Source organism: Dasypus novemcinctus, chromosome X (assembly GCF_030445035.2).
Source record: "Dasypus novemcinctus isolate mDasNov1 chromosome X, mDasNov1.1.hap2, whole genome shotgun sequence".
Taxonomy (NCBI): domain Eukaryota; kingdom Metazoa; phylum Chordata; class Mammalia; order Cingulata; family Dasypodidae; genus Dasypus; species Dasypus novemcinctus.
Genome location: NC_080704.1, coordinates 144,883,601 through 144,901,771, shown reverse-complemented (window position 1 = coordinate 144,901,771; position 18,171 = coordinate 144,883,601).

Genomic DNA, 18,171 nt, shown 5'->3' with positions numbered 1-18,171 from the left:
GTGTACCACAAATTATGCATGGGTGGATATAGAACATGTTAAATTTCACCAAAAATGTATAGGGGCCTATAGGCTAAAATGTAAATCATAATCTAAAACAGAAGATAACTAAAATTTTAGAAAATTGTATAGTCTAAAATATAAACCACAATGTAAACCCAAGTGCTACCTTGTTTGAAAACTATAGTCTCAATATCTGTACATCAGTTTCAGTAAATATAGTATGAGCATATGAAAAGATTATTGCTGTGGAAGGGAAAAGGTTTTTATGTTGGATATGTGGGAGTACCATGTATTGTATATATGAATTTCTGTGATCTAAAATTTTTGTGAAGGTAAGCTTACTAATTAGGAAAAAAAGTTAAAGAAAGGACGGAAACATTAAGGAAAAGAGGGAAGTAGTTGCCTTGCCAATTTGCATACAGGGCAACATTTATTGCAGTGATGGAAGGCAAAACATTAAAAACAAAGCTTTTGCATTTTTTAATTTTTTGATACCTCAATTTATTTTTACCATAATTTTTCCAAATTAATATGCATTTTATATCTAAACTTTAAACTCATCGCTATATTCCATTTTACTATTAATGGAACCTGGCAATATATTGGGCTTTGCTTTTCAGGAAGTTTTGGATCACAGAGAGGTTCAACAATGGCAGTGGAAGAATACTGGTGTGGGATGTTATTGACAGGGGACACATGGTTGGCAGGGAGTTCTACAGGGCATATATACAGGGTATATAAAAATGTTTGGATATTTTCATAGTGGATACAATTAAAAACAACAACTGAGGGAGTGCTGATTTCCTAGCCAGGGGAGCTCTATCACAGTCCCTAAAGGAACAGCAACAACCCCCCATGTGCAACGGCAAAGACCAAAAAAGAAAGAAGGTCCAACAATGAGCCCTTGATACTAATGACTATGCTTGTGAGCCTGTGCCCCTGAAATAAGAACAAGGCTTAGAGCAGCAGTGTGCCTCTGAGTTACCTCCTGAGAGCCTCCGTGTTGCTCAAATGTGGCCAGTCTCAAAGCCAAACCAAGCATGTAAATTCATTGCCTTCCCCCCAGCATGGGACATGAATCCTGGGGATGAGTCCCCCTACTGCCAGCAGCCACCATGGCCACTTTTTCCACACCAATGCCACATTTTCTTCGATTACTAATCACAATAGTTCATGAACAGAATATCAGTAAGCCCACTCGAATCCATATTCTATTCCTCCATCCTGTGGACCTGTGGTGCTGCAGGGATAGTTAGAAGATATTGTATGCTCTCCCATGGCCCACTGGGTGGAATGTGGGAGAGTGTGGGCTATGATGTCGACCATTGACCATGAGGTGCAGCGGTGCTCAGAGATGTATTCACCAAATGCAATGAATGTCTCATGATGATGGAGGAGATTGTTGTTATGGGGGGAGGAGTGGGGTGACGGGAGTGGGGGGTATATGGAGACCTCATATTTTTTGAATGTAATATTAAAAACTAAATAAAGACAAAAAAAGGAAAAAATGTAATTCAATTTACGTAAGTTTGATTTGCATATGACACTTCAGTAATATGGCTACACTGTATACATGGAAACACAATGTATACATAAAAAACATTATGGATCATGTTTCAAAGGTATAGAAGCTACACTGTAATGATTATATCTTCACAGTTTTCCTGGTGGTAAACAACATAAATTACAATTTAGAAGAACCAAGAAATGTGGATTCAAGTTGAGCCTAAGTTATCAGTCTAAGGTATGCATGTACTTGCCCATTTGGGATGGGAGAGACAATTTTGCTACATTGCTTCCTTTTCCCTCTGTTGTGATGAAGAAAAACAGAACCAGGGAATGCAAAACTATATAGCCAGCCATGATTTTCTTGCAAGATTCAGACTTTCCTTTCTGCCCATTTTCTCCCTTGAAGTACCCTTCTCCTTCGGGTTCTCATTAGTCCAATGCTTTCTACTTTTATGCTTTAATTAACCAGTAAGTAATTGTATCACTTTACTTTCACTGCATTCCTGTGATGATATTTCTACCAGGTGTTTGCAGTTCACCTCATTTCAAATCAATGACATTTGAGCATCTACTATACATCAATTGGGCTAGATGTGGTGGATGTAAAGGCTAATGTGTCATGGATCTTCATTCAAGATAGAAACAACTTAAAAATTTAATGTAACTAATGGAAGACAAGATTTAGGATGACCTAGAGATAAGTTTGTAAGATATACTATCAACAAAATTCAAAGTATAATAGGAGTATATGAGAAGTGGTTTGTTCTCAGAAGGCTTTTGAATCGGGCTTTTTAGTTTATTATTCAGCAAATAAGGATGCTGGAGAAGGGTATACTAGCAGAAGGAACAGCAGGGAGAAGGTATACTGAAGTCAAAATGCAGGAAAAGTGAGGTATTGCATGTTGAAAGAGTGTTGGTTACAGAAGGAGTGCATTATATGAGGAGATGATACTGGAAAGCTATGATTATTAGGAAGAATAACTTAGATTTGTTTCTTTCGGGAATAAGGTGAAATCAATAGTTTTTTAATAGAGGAGCTCTATTTAGAAAGATAAGTCTCATGGAACCATGAATGTTTGGTTGAAATGGGGGAGAAGGCTGAAGGATGGGAAAGAGTTGAGAAACTATTATAATTATGTAGGTGAGATGTGATGATGCTCTGAACCAACCCACTGGTAGAGAAGATGGCAAGTTGAGCAGATAAAAAGAAAAGTGGAAAAAGATCTACAAATTTTTAGGAACTGATCAGAATTGGTGGGTGAATGGAATGAGGTTTTAAAGATGACACCATTTTGTCAATCTTGATCAACTGGGAGAATGGTAGTTTCATAAATCAAAGTTAGTACAACGGAGAGTTTTATTCAAAGATATAGGTGATGGGATCAGATTGGGATGTATTGAACTTGGTCATTACCTGGATATTCAGATGGAGGTATAAATCCCAGAAGGATCCTGAAATTTCATGCAGTGTTACTCTCAGGAGAATAGAGTGAAAAATATGGATTTGGGCACTATTACCATAGATGAGATCAAGTACTATATGAGATTAGTGGCTTCCCTAAGAGCATGAGGGTAGAGTGAGAAGAGAAGACCCAGGGCATTTCATTGTGCAATTTGTATATTCAAAAATTAGGAGGGAGAAAAAGAGCTCATTAAGGTTATTGAGCAGGACAAGGCAAATGATGTGATAATGAAATACGTTCATACTCTCTAACCCATACGTTCCTCAAGGGCAGGGGCTTTTTCCTATTTATTATTTTCTCTCAACATAGTAGATGCTCAAGAACTATTTGTCAAATGAATGAGTGATGCCCACAGATGTCAGTTGGGAAGACTTTATTTGCAGCAGGAAATAAACAGTGTCAAAAATGTCAGAAGTTGAGTAGAATTGCATTTAGGAAGGGCAGTGGAGGTGGTGATAAAGAGGTCCTTGGTAGTCTGGTCAGAGCACCATCTGTGGAAAGGTGAGAGCAGAAACCAGACTGCAGTAATCTGAGTAGTGAATTAGAATTAGACATAAATAAGCAGAACTGAGTATAAATTTTATTTCATGAAAATATTTGTAGTAAAAAGAAATAGAGATATGGAATTTTTTCATGGAGAGAATATTTAACAAGATGTTCCATTCATTTAGTAAATATTCTTTGATTGGCTATTTCTTAGATACTTTCTTGAGTGATGGCTATTTTAATTAAAGGGACATTTGAAAATATGTTGCAGACTGAAGACAAAGAATCAATGCAAGAGAAAGATGAAATGTAAGAGACAGAAGGGCAGACTGACAGAATAAAGTTTTGGTGGGGGCCCAAGAAACTGAGTAGGACAGCAGAGATTCAGAGGTTGTCTTGGAAGAGATGAAAACTTCTTCCTCTGAAACAAACAGGGGAATGAAAAGGAATAAAGCAAAGGATAAAAGGAATTTTTGAAGTTGTATTGCTGAGAGTTGAAAGACTTCACGGGTAATTGATTTTTTAAAAATATTTATTTTTTATTTGTCTTTATTTATTTTTTAATGTTACATTTAAAAAATATGAGGTCCCCATATACCCCCCACCCCCTCACCCCACTCCTCCCCCCATAACAACAACTTCCTCCATCATCATGAGACATTCATTGCATTTGAATACATCTCTGAGTACCGCTGCACCTCATGGTCAATGGTCCACATCATAGCCCACATTCTCCCACATTCCACCCAGTGGGCCATGGGAGGACATACAGTGTCCAGTAACTATCCCTGCAGCACCACCCAGGACAACTCCAAGTCCCAAAAGTACCCCCACATCACATCTCTTCCTCCCATTCCCTACCCTCAGCAGCCACCATGGTCACTTTCTACACACCAAAGCCACATTTTCTTCGATTACTAATCAAAATAGTTCATGAATAGAATATCAGTAAGTCCACTCTAATCCATACTCTATTCCTCCATCCATGGACCTTAGAATGGTTGTGTCCACTCCACATCTATATCAAGATGGCTTAGATTCCACATGGATGCCTGATGCAATTCTCCTGCTTTCAGTTGTAGGCACTCTTGGCTCCCTGGTGTGGTGGTTGACCTTCTTCACCTCCATGTTAGCTGAATGGGGTAAGTCTAATAAACCAGAGTGTAGAAGTTGCAAATCTGTTGAGGCTCAGGGCATGGCTATCACATGGTCAGTCCAGAGATTCAGGTCCCCTGGGTATACACTAAACTCCAGCACCAACTACAGTCTGGTAAAAGTAACAGGAGAGGCTTGTGAACAAAGATCACATCTGAGTCCAGCTGCCTCACACAGAAACACAAACTCCAAAGTAGGGCCAACTGACATGGCACTCTGACTGCCATGACCATAGGACCTGTGGGTTTCTGTAGTCCTCAGAACAACCAATTCCTGGGGTTGTATCTACTTTATCTGTCTCTGGGACTCTGCTGAGCTGTGCATATCCCCCCCCCTTACTGCTTTGCTCATGGTCTGCTCTCTGTGTCCATCTGCTGCATGTTCTTCTGTGTCTGCTTGTCTCCCTTTGTTGTGTCATTCTGCTGCAGCAGCTCTCCATGCACTTGCGCCGTCAGCTCTTTGTGGGTGCAAGCCGTCAGCTTTCTGTGGGCACAGGCCAGTTTGCCTTCACAGCTGTGAACACAGGGCCTCCTGTATGGTAGACAGGATTCCAATCAGTTAAGCCACATCTGCTTCCCCATAGGTAATTGCTTTTACGTTTCTCAGAAAAGTGGTTCAAGGAGGTCCTCTGTCAAAGTTGAGGGGAACTTAGGTGGCTTGAAAACCTTGAAAAAAGTGCAATAATTTTGGTATAGTTACCTTGAAAAAATTTCCCATGTGGTATGTATTGGTGAAAAATAAAAGTGTTGACAATCAACTCTGAAGGCCCCATTGAGGTAGGACAGCAAAGCTTCATGTGAAAGAGTTCATCATGATTTTCACATAGATTTCCCAGAACAGTTTAGCTACCCAGGAACTATAAAAGAGGAAATGGGAGTTTGAATGAACTTAGTAATTTAATTCTGGAGTTTGGCAGACACACAATATTGGAAAGACAAATGAGTGAGGTAATTGGAGGTAATAGTGGGAGGAAAACATGATTGAATATATTTTTCCAATTCATTGTGTTGTGGAATTTAAGAGAAGTTCAATTATTTGAGTATAGAGAGGCCAGGACTCAGCAATGATTTTGAGAAGGAAAAATGGTTTATTGACGGCCGGCCGGACTCGGGAGCTTTCAGTTTGAATCCCGAGCCCCGAACAAGATTTTCAAACGTCTTTTATACAGAGAGGAAAGGCCAAATGGTCCCTTTGTTTCAGTTCTCAATAGGCTTCAATTAGCATATATCTCTTCCACATCTTAGGTAAGCTTTTAGCAAGGACTCCAGACATTTTAGATAAGCCTTGGTTTTTGCATTTCCCCTAAATACTTAAAGTTTATAGCCCTTGCTTTGTTAAACATTTCCTGGGACTGGAGCCTGCTGGTCCCTAAGAGCAGGACTGCAGCCTCTTACCGTTTCACACCCACAAGTCAAACAACTTAGTTATTTCTGAAGAGACACAAGTCAAACAGCTTAGTTATTTCTGAAGAGACAAAGAGCCTTCCACCCATAGCCCACATCATTCCCCCCTTTCTGCCAAAGATTAACTTGCTAAGCTTTGGCATAATTATTGTTGGAGCTATGAGGTGGATGGCTGTTTGTTGTTTTGATTGATTATTTATCAGTCTTTAGTACAGCATCAGGACTGTTTTTAGAAGTTTAGAACTTTTCATTCTGGACAGCAGAATCTTGGGCAGGGGCCTCCCGCAGTTATTCTGCTGCCACTGGCACTCACGTGGATTTCCAGTCAGGTTCCAGATCCATCTATTACTTTTATTTTACTCTTAAAGAGTTTACACCTTTAATTTAAAAGGGGTGCTGAAGGGAGACGATCTCTTTTCTGTAACTGCTTCCTGCTGGCCATGGGCTGTAGTCATTGCCTAATAAGGTGTAAAACTCTTAATTTATTCTAACTGGAGGAAGATGGATCTGGCATTCTGTACGAAGTTGGATGAAGTTTTCATATGGTTAATAAGATGTTCACTCTGAAAGAAACAAACTTAATTAAAAATTTGGAATACCCATTTTTAAAAGAGGACACATTGGATTACAGAGATAGACAAGATTAGATGCCTATAAAGATGGCACTCCTTAAAAGCTGGTGGGAACAGCATATATTCTTTTTTAAGTTATCCATCTTTAGAGAGAAATTGCAACAGACACTTAGCTTTGTCTGAAGACACATTCCAAGCTGTTCAATGATTGACACTCATTCGCTCTGTCAGATGCTCCTGGTGAACTGGCACTCCTTGGGCAACTGGCTTCACTCAGGATTAGAACACTAATTTGGAAATACTCTTAGTTTTCACCTGTGGGAGTGATCAGAACTACAGAATAAAGATTTTTACACCTTGGTTTTCATTGTACAATTTCTAGCAATTTTGACTTGTTCAATAGGTGACTCACCATCAGCAAGCAAGCCTCACTTTTGCTAACTTGAGACTGGCTGAGACTGCCACCTTATTCTATAGACATGTTATTAACTGTTTAGAAAATGATTTTACCAGGAATTTAACATGTCTAATATACTTCTGCACTTGATCCAAAATAGAAAAGATAACATTACAATTATTAGGCATATATTTAGTACAGGATAAAAGTACAGCACTTAATATTAACTAATGTATTACTTAATGCATAAGGATTCAGAGTTGCCATTATTAGTTTTGAGTTTCAGGTTTGTAATACTTTACATGTTATCTCTCCATGAGAGCAGGCCATAATGCCAATTGTGTTTAAGTTTTACTTACAGTCTCCTGGTATCATGGCTCCACTTAGCATGTTCTTCAACGCAGTGAGCAAGTTGCAGCATCCTTCCAGTATTCCAGAGATTTTCCAGTATTCTACTAGCCTGGTGCATAGTGCTCTCTGGCACCATGGAACAGTGCCAGTCTGGAGGCGATATCCATTGTACACTTGGCTGTACCGAGTCATTATTGGCTGCAGGAGCTTGAAACTGCAATATAGTTTCCATCGACTTCAGGAGCAGAACCAGAGACTGATATAGCACATATTTTTAATTGAGGGGTCAGTGACCAGCCTAGCCAATAACTCACATGGAGAGGCCACCTGTAATGTATACAAGGCCTGGTTCGAATGCACAAGAGTTTGACAATGTTAAAGTTTATTCCTTGTTTTATATATATTTTAAACAACTTAACGCATTACATATATCAAATGACTATTTACTTACACAATTTTACTATGAAGATAACAGTAGGTACTTTACTTTAGTAATAGAGGAAAAATATTATTTTTCATTGTTAGAATGAAAACAGAATATTTCCAATAGAATCAAGACAACTTTTTATTACCATTTACTTAAATGTGTATTTTGCAGTGGCCTTCAGACAGGTTTATTATCATGAAGTTATTTCTGCTACCAATACCAATCTAAGTTTCTTTAGTTAACAATGACTTCTACAACTAGAACTATTTAAACATTTTCAGTTTGGAAGATGTTTTACAAACTCTTTATAATTGACTATAACCGCATTGACTAGACACCTCATGTTTAAATAAACTTACTAAATTACAATTACCAATGAAAGAAATTTACTCTTTATTTAAGAGAGCATATCTACAATCTTTTCCCTTTAGCCTAATTTCACCAATGTGAACTTACAATTTTCACTTACAATTTTCATTACTGTAAAGATTTTGTACATATGTTAATTTAGTTTATAAATTAACTATGGGAGATTACACTCAAGTTAAATAAAATTGAAACCATTATAGTTTATGCAAGGAATGTTCTCTTTTTCCCTTACAGGAAGCTAAAAACTTCTTTTCTTTAAGTTATGAAAATTATTAATTTAAAAGCATAACTGACTACCAGGTTTTAAAACACATGCATACTGACTACCAGGTTTCAAAACACATTACACAATTACTTAATTTTTTTAAAATCATAACCCAGGAAAGATCTCTCCATAGTTTTTATGGACTTTCTTTTACTTACTGAAATTTGTTAATAGAGCCACTAATTACCTTATTTTGTTGGAAAGAAATCTTCTGGAAGAAAATAAGGCTCACCAGATTGTGGAGAAGAAAATACTTTATTCTCAATCTTGCAAGAAGGGGCGCAGAGCCAGATATGGCTGGTGCCCCGAACAAAGAAAAATGACAGAATTTATACCCCTAAGCCTAGCATGCAAGCTCTTCCTGTTTTTCCATGGATTGGATACTTCAGAAGTTACAGCTTATCTGAGATTTAACTTTCCCACGCAAAAGTTTGATTTAACTGCTTCTTCTATCACATTCCAACCATTTTAGTTTTTACCTGCTCCCCCCTTTGTCAAATAAGGAATAGAATTTAGTGCTGAAATGGCACCGACTTAGTTAGCTCCTTCTTGGGCATCCTTCCACTGCCCATAGGACTGGCCTAAACTGGTCTCCTCCACTGCTGTCCAACCTGGGAGTGGGAGACTGAGGCAGCAGGCCGCCGGGTTACATCAACATTTTTCTTATGTGAAAATTAACCTAATCTTTGGGTTTTTTTTTTTTTCTTCAATTTATGGCCGACAAAGGTTTAAACTGGGAAATTACCAGGCAAACTGATTCTTAATTCCCTAGCCTAGTAGATAGGTTTAATCTGCCACACCTAGTCTTGCCTTAAAAGCTCTTGCAAAGAGGAGGCCCTTTCCCAATTGTTTCCATAATCAGATTTCTATGACTTTCTCATCCTGCTTAGTTCAATTTGGGCTTTAAGAATATTTATAAATATAACTGCATATTTTTTAACAATTTGAGCAAATAGGCAGACATGAATAGTTTGACACAACAACATGACTTTAGTTACTTTAAACTTTTCAAAGACTTTTGAAACTCTTCTTAATTTGCACTATGACCATGCAGTTTACCACAAGAATTTTCTTTCTTACTTAATGGATTGTAATAACCAAAATGTTCTCAATGCCTTAGCACCATTTTGTTTTAGAACTTTATATTTTACCTTGAAATTAGCAGAATTTTGGATAAGCAACAAGATTAGTTTTATATATATTTACTGAGGCTATTTGAAGCCTCAGGGAGACAGACTGCTTTCTCTCATGAATTGCCACTCTTAGGAACACTGACCGTCAAGGCAGGAGACTTCTCCCCCTCCACCCCCCTTTCTGATTTTGGAGATAATAAAACTCCAGTGGCCATTTAACCTTATTCTATCAGGCAGCAATTTATTTAGTTTACACTTGAATTCATGAGAGAAAGGGTTACTAATACCAGGAGAGGAGACAGTGATGTCCCAGCTCTTCTCAATTATGAAATAACCGTAGGCAAAGGCAAAGGGTGAGGTTAGGCTTGAAGTAACCATAAACAAAGGAAAGGTTAGTGTAGAATTTACACTTAAATAATAGTTTCAGGCTAAATTCACCCAGCTATAATCTCAGTTATTGTCTTTCCACTGTTTTATAATATAAATGCATTTATAAATGATTTTAACTCTTAGTTACAGTTTTTATTAATTTTTTTAAAAACCTATTAATTTTATAACACCTTTAAATACCTTTCATTCAACTTATAACATATTAAATGAACTTAACCATTACTTTAATTTTTCCTTTAAAGTGAAAGAATAAATCTCTTGCAGTTAGTTTGAAATAAAAGGCTACTTTTCAGGATTTGATTTCTAGAACATAAAATGTTCTTTTAAAAGAGGTAAGACTCTTCATCAAACACTGAGGATATGATGAGGTTAAAGCACAAGAAGCTATTGATAAATGATTTTCTTTATATATTGATCTTACTCAATTTAATCATAAAAATTTCTCTTCCACAAACCTTCTACACTTTCAGTATTCATTCAGGTTCTGTCCCACACTCTACTCTTTCCAATAATCAATCATTTTATCTTAGGACAAAATCATCTTCTGTTTCCTTAACAATAAAAACACATTCCATATATCCCACATACTGAGTTACCAGGCAAACTTCTTACAACATATAATTGCCATTAATACTAAACAAGTTTGTTAAAATAATGAACTTTTCTTCACTTTAAATACTTAGTAGCATGTAATACCAGAAACAGTTTTTTTGGAAGTAAGTTGGCAGGGGAGATTGGCTGCCGAATAAGTTTGTTATAAAATTGCCTTTTATTATTATTATTATCAATTCAGTTTTGTTAAATAATGACTTTCTGCAATTAGCCACTTAAATACCTTAAACAATGCTTTGTAAAACTTTTATAATTATTTATACCCTTAAGACAAAAATTTTACCTTCACAGAACACATTCTCTTACTTAAGGTTACTACAATACCTTCTAAGAACCTGAGCAGAATGCAAACGTATTTTGGCTTTGACACCCTAAGGAGGGAACTTTACGGCATTTATTCTGATTCTGCTTTTCACCCCCTTCACTTCCCCCCCTTCCAGGCAGTCGGGTGCACAACAAACAGGAATGCAGCTTATGAATAGAAGGGTGGACTCACTGGAAAGGGGCAAGCCGCTCCCCCCTTTTCCAGCTTTCAGCCAAAATGGGCAGACAGAACCTACTCAAATTTGGCAACTCTCCCAGGGACCCAGCCGCCCCGACTGGGACATTCCCAACAAACTTGGGTGCGTGGCGCGGACACAGATGGCCTCCAAGCCCCAGCAAAGGGCCAGACCAGAGACAAGACAGCAGAACATGCACAAACATCTAGACTCCTCAGCTTTTGCCCCAGAATCATTTCACCCCCTTGCCAATGGCAAGGGAGGGCTCCAGCTCAGCTGTAATTCTACTTCATGTAAGGACACAACTCCAACACTAACATTGAGCTGACACAGACAGAAGCACAAAGGTCACTAATCTGACTCACAAGTTTATATATTTATTTTCACCACGGCTGCCCCCACAGCCATCACAAACCTCAGAACACTTAACATTTGGTATAAAGCAAATTCATTCACAAATTAGCACCATAACAAAAGATTCCAGCTAGACTTTTCCACTGTTTAAACTTTACACCCAGACCAAGCTCCACCAGAAAAGCCGATCCATTTTCCTGTAACCAAGTTTTGTTTTCCTTAATCTAGACCAATTTCCAGGATATTAGGACTCGAACCTATAAATACCCTTCCTATTAAAATCGAGACTCCACTCCTTTAGTGGATATAAGACCAGTACCAGATTCTAACATGCAGTTAGACAAACCCAAAACACCAGGGCTTTTCCCCGGTTTTCCTCCTTTTCCCAAGCCTAGAGAGAACGGCTTCCCCCCAGCCTTCTGGGGCTACTAGGGTTCTCTCGGGAGGTGATCAGCCTCCCCTTCCTAGCAATTAAAGCTAGGGCCTTCCAGACTGTGCTCACCCGGGGAGTCTTACCTTCTTCCATGTTCGGAGTTCTTTTTCGTTCCCAGAATCTTTCTCTTCAGACCTTCCATTGCCCCTCGATTTTGTCGGGAAGATTCTGGTGGAGCCCACATCTTTTCTGGATTAAATTTAATCCAGGGGCGCCCAGATTTGGGGTTCACCCGAGTCCTCCCGGCTTCCTCGGGGATTTGGAAGGGGCAGCAAAATGCTACCGTCTCTGGCCTTCATTTTTGTCCCTTCGCGGTCGCCATTAATGTTGTGGAATTTAAGAGAAGTTCAATTATTTGAGTATAGAGAGGCCAGGACTCAGCAATGATTTTGAGAAGGAAAAATGGTTTATTGACGGCCGGCCGGACTCGGGAGCTTTCAGTTTGAATCCCGAGCCCCGAACAAGATTTTCAAACGTCTTTTATACAGAGAGGAAAGGCCAAATGGTCCCTTTGTTTCAGTTCTCAATAGGCTTCAATTAGCATATATCTCTTCCACATCTTAGGTAAGCTTTTAGCAAGGACTCCAGACATTTTAGATAAGCCTTGGTTTTTGCATTTCCCCTAAATACTTAAAGTTTATAGCCCTTGCTTTGTTAAACATTTCCTGGGACTGGAGCCTGCTGGTCCCTAAGAGCAGGACTGCAGCCTCTTACCGTTTCACACCCACAAGTCAAACAACTTAGTTATTTCTGAAGAGACACAAGTCAAACAGCTTAGTTATTTCTGAAGAGACAAAGAGCCTTACACCCATAGCCCACATCAATTGATCATCTTATAGGCCAAAATCATTGTGATAGGTACATTTTCTGCATTTCTAATTTGAATCTTATGAAATGCCTGGGAGAAGAGGTTGTTATAGCATCCAGTAATTGATAATGTAAATGTGACTCAGAAAGTTTACCTGAAGTTTCATAGATAGTATGAGGGGGAGCTGTGATATATATCCCTGTATGACTGTCTCCAAGACCATGCATGCACTTTTGAGGATGTTGACCTGTTGTCTTTGTTCTTTGGTTGGTTGCTCGTCACTGCCCGCAGCAACGCGCTCCGGTCAGGGTTTCTCCGCCGCGGGGGGGGGGGGGGGGGGGGGGGGGCTCTTCTAGGCCTTCCAACCTCAGGGGAAGGAGGCTCTTAGGCGAGGGTAAGGTGACAGAGGTATTTAGCACTTAGCACATTCAACCACACAGCACACACAACAGCACACAGCGAATGAGACTCTGGAGACTGCTTAATGGGAGGAAGCAAGTCAGTTTATTGTAAAGGGGGAGGCTATTTTATACTCTTTTTAGAAGGATCGTGTAAAAGGTTGATTGGATGATATTGAGTGAAGTGAGACGCACTTCAGAGCTCTAGTGCTGGTTGCCATGCCCTTACTGGGTCTGTGCTCACTTGGTTTCAGTTGCTTTTTCCTGGAAACGGACTGGATTCCAGTATATGCTGAGTCATTGCCCCAGGTGCTCCTTTGTTACTTTCGCACCATTTGGTTGGGATTTTCATGCTCTTTTGTTCTTTCCTGCCATTTGGTTGCCCCAGGCGCCATTTTGATAGCTTTAGGTGCCACCTTCCATTAGGGACTTCCCAGTGGGGAAATTCCCACATGGACCTGAATAGGAAACCCTTATCAGTTGAGCGAAAGATGTTGTTTTCCATCCTGTTCAAGGGATTGGGTGAGAGTTTGAGGCTATTTGGAGGTTGGAGATGCCCTTCCAAAGTTTATGGGGAAATTGAATCAATGTAGTTAGTCATTGCTCAACTCTCTCATGCATAATAGTGGAGAAAGGGCAAAAGCTTACTCGAGGGAACTGCTTTCGGAATCTACTGAACAGGAGTCTATAGAGCATCATCCAGGAGGGAGTCAGAAATCAAAAAAAAACAAGGCCAGGGGAATGTTATAAGTTGCTCGCCCCTGTGACTGGAAACAGGGGGTGCTTTAAGGACTACCCTCAGGATAAATAGCCTCCGTGGAACCCCTTACTCTCAACAGCCATTTGAGTGGAAGCGAGCACTCTCTGGGAAGAAGATGGGCCTGGTGGAGGGTAGACAGTTGTTACTTTTGAGTGGGTTTGGCCAAATGAGCCCCATTTGAAACTCAGAAAGGACACCAGACATCACAGAAGTGGCTCTGGGGAGAAAGGAAAGGGGATCTGCTCATGTAGGCTGTCACACCCAGGAACGATGGGATAGAGTAAATTGGTCAGGGAGGAGGCAGAGAAAGACACCTAACTAGCCCTGGCCCTGAAAACTGTTAAAATTCCAACACACCTGAAGGAAAGGGCAGCAAGTGCCAGATAAACTTTCAGAAGCCTATTAAACATGTAGAACTGCTGTAGCTCAGTGGAGGAATCCATGCCTTGCATGTAGAATGTCCCCGGGTTGAGTTCCAATAACCCCTAATAGAAGAGTCCAAGGAAAGACCAAAAAAGTTATCAGGTTCATAGCTAGCTCTTAATGACATTGAATGTATAGACTGAGATTCCGTTGCTTTGTTGTTTTGGATCTGTTACTACTTTTTTTTCTCTTTTTCTTCTTTTCCCTTTATTTTATTCACTAAAACCAGGGACATCACCTGCAGAGGGCAGGCTGCATGGTGATTAATTGATAGGCACCAGCAGCCTGAGAAGGTTCCCAGAGGTCTAAGAAAGAAGGCTGTTTATCATGTTTTTGTTCTTGAAGCTGTTTTGTTTCTTGTTTGTTGTATTTTCACTTTCTTTGCTTAATTATTTTTCTTTTAATTATTTTTTCAACCAACTTTATTCCTTTTATTTCCTTATTTTTCTAACTTCTGTGTTCTGCTGCTTTTCTTTCATTTCACTTCTTCTTGTTTGGTCTTTATTTATTTTTTCTCTCTCTCTCTCTCTCTCCTTTTTTTTTTTCATTTCTTATATTCTCTTCTCATCTGTCCAGTCTTTTAATTCATTATATTTTTTTCTCTCTATTTTGTTTCTTTTTTAAATTTTTCTATTCAACCCTTCTACATTCTTATTCTTTGGTATATTTTATGATATTTATTTGTATAACTGATTAAGTTTCCTAGCTCTTGTATGTTTCCTCTTCTACCTTTTTTACATTATTATTACTAATATTCTCTTTTATCTTCTTATCTCTTTCCTTTTTTCTGGTCCTAATATTTTTTCCCAAGGGAATAGAGACAACTGCAAAGATACAGTATAAGAGGAACCAAGTTTGAAAAGGGAACCTTACCACTAAGAAAGAGAGAAGAAAATAAAACCCTAGAGTAAAAAAAAAGAAGCTAACTAACTTAATAAGCCCATCAAGATAAACAGATGCGTAGACACCAAGAAAAAATTAGAAGCCTTACTAAGAAACAGGAAGACATGGCCCAGTCTAAAGAAAAAAAGAAAAAAAACTAGGAGGAAATGCAGAACATGGAACAACTGATCAATGATGTCCAAACAAATATAAAGAATCAGCTTAATAAAGTAAAGGAAGAGATAAGGGATATTAAGAAGACACTGGGGGAACATACTGAAGAAACTTTAAACATACATAAAAATATAATGGATCTGATAATGATGAATGACACAATGCAAGAAATCAAAAATACTATGGAAGCACATAATAGCAGATTTGAACAGGCAAAAGAGTCAGTGATGTCAAAGACAAAATCAGTCAGGTAATAGAAAAGATAGATGAAGAGTAGAAAAAAATCAGCAGGCACTAAGGGATTTGAATGACAACATGAAATGTGCGAATATACATTATAGGTATCCCAGACGGAGAAGAGAAGGGAAAGGGGGCAGTAGGAGTGTTAGAAGAAATAATGGCAGAAAATTACCTATCTCTTTTGAGGGACATGGATGTACATGGGCAGGGAGCACAGTGCATACCAAGCAACATAAATACTAACAGGTATACCCTAAGACATATACTTGTCAAATTGTCCAATGCTGAAGACAAAGCAAGAATACTGAAAACATCAAAAGAAAAGAGATCCATTACATGCAAGGGAAGCTCAAAATGATTAAGTGCCGATTCCTCATCTGAAACCATGGGGGCAAAAAGGCAGTAGTAAAATATAGGTAAGGTATTAAACAACAACATAAAATCCTGTCAGCCAAGAATTTTACATCCAGCAAAGCTGGCATTCAAAAATGAAGAAGAGTTAAAAATATTCACAAATAAAGAGAAATTAAGGGAGTATTTCAACAAGAAATGTGGCCCTCAAGAAATATTAAAGGTAAGTCTTCAGGATAAAAGGAAAAAAAAATTAGGAGAAAGAGCACTGGAGGAGAATATAGGGAGGAAGATAATTGATAGGAATAACTAAAAAGATAAAAAGATATAAAAATAATATTTGATATATGTATTAGTCAGCCAAAGGGGTTTTGATGCAAAATACCAGAAATTGGTTAGTTTTTATAAATGATATTTATTTGGGGTAGGAACTTATAGGTACCAGGCCATAAAGCATAAGTTACATCCCTCACCAAAGTATATTTTTCCATGTTGGAGCAAGATGGCTGCCCACGTCTGCAGTGGATCAGGCTTCTTGGGTTCCTATCTTCCCAGGGCTTGCTTCTTTCAAGGCTTAGGGTTCCTCTCTTCCCGGGGCTCCAGCTTAAGGTTTCAACATCAAAACTCCAAAAAAAAAAAAAACAACAACCTTCAACTCTGTCCTTTGCCATATCTTTTATCTGTGAGTCTTCACCCACCAAGGTGCAGGGACAGAACGCCCTACTGTCCCAAGAGGTTTGCCAGATTACTTAATCAAGTAAACCTCTCAATCCAATATAATCTAATATGCCCAGAAGAAAAGGTGAGTTTACAAACATAATCCAATATTTCTTTTTGGAATTCATCAATAATATTAAACTGCTACAACATATATAAATGCAAATAATGCCTTGATAGTAATAATATTGAATGTTAATTGATTAAATTCTCGAGTCAAGAGACATAGATTGGCAGAATGGATAAGGAAATATTATCCACTTATATACTGTCTACAAGAAACTCACCTAAGACCCAGGGAAATGAGGAGGTTGAAAGTGAATAATTGGTAAACAATTTTACATGCAAACAATAACCAAAAATGAGTAGGAGTAGCTATACTCATACTTCAAATGAAAAACTATTGTAAGAGACAAAGAAGGACACTAAATATTAATGAAAGGGGTAATCTTTCAAGAAGAATGAACAATCATAAATATTTACACACCTAACCAAGGTGTCTCAAAATACATGAGGCAAATATTGGAAACACTAAGTGGAGAAATAGATGCCTTTACAATTATAGTGGGGAACTTCAATACACCATTATCACCATTAGACAGAACATCTCAGAAGAAGATGAATAAAGACACAGAAGCATTGAATAATAAGTTAGAAGATCTAGATCTGATAGATAAATACAGAACATTACACCTAAATACAGCAGGATATACATTCTTCTGGAGTGCCCAAGGATCATTCACCTGGATAGATCACATGCAAGACCGCAGACAACTCTCAATGAATTCAGAAACATTGAAATTATATGATGTAATTTCTCTTACCACAATGGGATAAAGCTTGAAATCAGTAAAGGACAGAGAAACAGATTAGGCACAAGATATGGAAGTTAAACAATACACTTTTAGACAATCAGCGAATCAAGGAGTAAATTGCAAAATCATCGGTACTTCCCTTAAAACAAATGAAAATGACAACACAAAATATCAGAACCTATGGGATGAAGCAAAGGCAGTATTGAGAAGGAAATTTATACCCATAAATGCATATATTAAAAAAGAAGAAAGAGCTAAAATTGAAGACATAACTACACATGTGGAAGAATTAGAAAAAGAACAACAACCCAATCCCAAAGCAAGCAGAAAGAAAGAAATAATGAAGATTAGAGGAGAGCTTAATTAAATTGAAAATAAAAAAGCATTAGGAAAAATTAGCAAAACCAAAAGTTGATTCTTTGAGTAGATTAATAAAATGGACAAAACCTTTGCCAGATTAATTAAAAAAGAGGATGTGCAAATACATAAAGTAAGAAGTGAAGAAGGGAATATCATCAATGATTGCACAGAAATAAAGATTATCATAAGAGGATACTTTGAAAAATTGCATGCCAACAGGATGGAAAGCTTAGATGAAGTGTACAAATTTCTAGAAACACACAGCCTACATTGTCAAAAAATGAGAGAGAAATTTATGTACTCAACAGACCAATAAGAAATAACAGTATTGAAGTAGTCATCAAAAAACTCCCAAGTAAGAAGGTCCCAGGACCAGATGGCTTCATATTTGAAGTCTACCAAATATTCCAGACAGAACTAA